The sequence below is a fragment of the Wasmannia auropunctata genome, unplaced genomic scaffold (assembly GCF_000956235.1).
Source record: "Wasmannia auropunctata unplaced genomic scaffold, wasmannia.A_1.0 LD336088.1, whole genome shotgun sequence".
Classification (NCBI taxonomy): domain Eukaryota; kingdom Metazoa; phylum Arthropoda; class Insecta; order Hymenoptera; family Formicidae; genus Wasmannia; species Wasmannia auropunctata.
In genome coordinates this window covers 4,343,937-4,344,662 of record NW_012026802.1, presented here as the reverse complement: position 1 = coordinate 4,344,662, position 726 = coordinate 4,343,937, and the positions used below count along the sequence as shown (strand labels likewise).

The 726-nt window shown below is 28.9% G+C and overlaps 1 protein-coding gene across 2 annotated transcripts in view; it reads left to right on the top strand.

Annotated features, from left to right (window-relative positions):
* Positions 1-726, top strand: part of LOC105448325 (BMP-binding endothelial regulator protein) — a 77,176-nt gene that overhangs the window by 73,644 nt on the left and 2,806 nt on the right. The gene's annotated exons all lie outside the window — the stretch shown is intronic.

The window sequence follows — 726 nt, the reverse complement described above, 5'->3', positions numbered from 1 at the left end:
TTTTTTTTCACCGAGTTATTCAACATTGAAGTAAAAATGATCCTTATGCTCAACATTGAATAACTCGGTGAAAAAAAATCGCAAAATGCTCAACGAGTGCGCAAATTAAAGGTAAAGATTCATGCTTTCGAATGATGTAAACCGCATTTATGTGCGATTTTTAATTCACGTCGAGGAATCTTGCAAAATTCGTAACAAATTTTGTCCCATCTTTATTTGTAATCGTAATGCTCCGTAAAAGATCAATAAGATCGATATAAAAAGTAGAGACTTTAAGCTATAAAATGCTTATTAAAAAATTTTGTTACAATTTGTCATCTTTGCAACGTTACACTCTTCTTTGGAGGATAGAATAGGTGATTTTTGAATTTTGCTATTAAAAGCTTATTAAATTTTGAAAGAATTGAATAGTGAAGCTGAAAAATCGTTGATATTTAAACTGTAATAACTTCGTGAAAAAATAATCGTAAAACAATCTTCCTGAACTCATTTTAAAGGGCGAAGCTTCCTGATTTTTAGAAATGATTTTCCTCAATGATGATTTTACACTAAGAAACGAGGTATGGAAAAAAAAGGATTTAAACATTGAAAATTTTGCAAAGTGAACGAATTTACGGAGTTGCAAATCTTTTCTTGCCATTCAAATTACAATAGACTGAAATTTTTTAATAAGCATTTTATAGCTTAAAGTCTCTACTTTTTATATCGATCTTACTGATCTTTTAA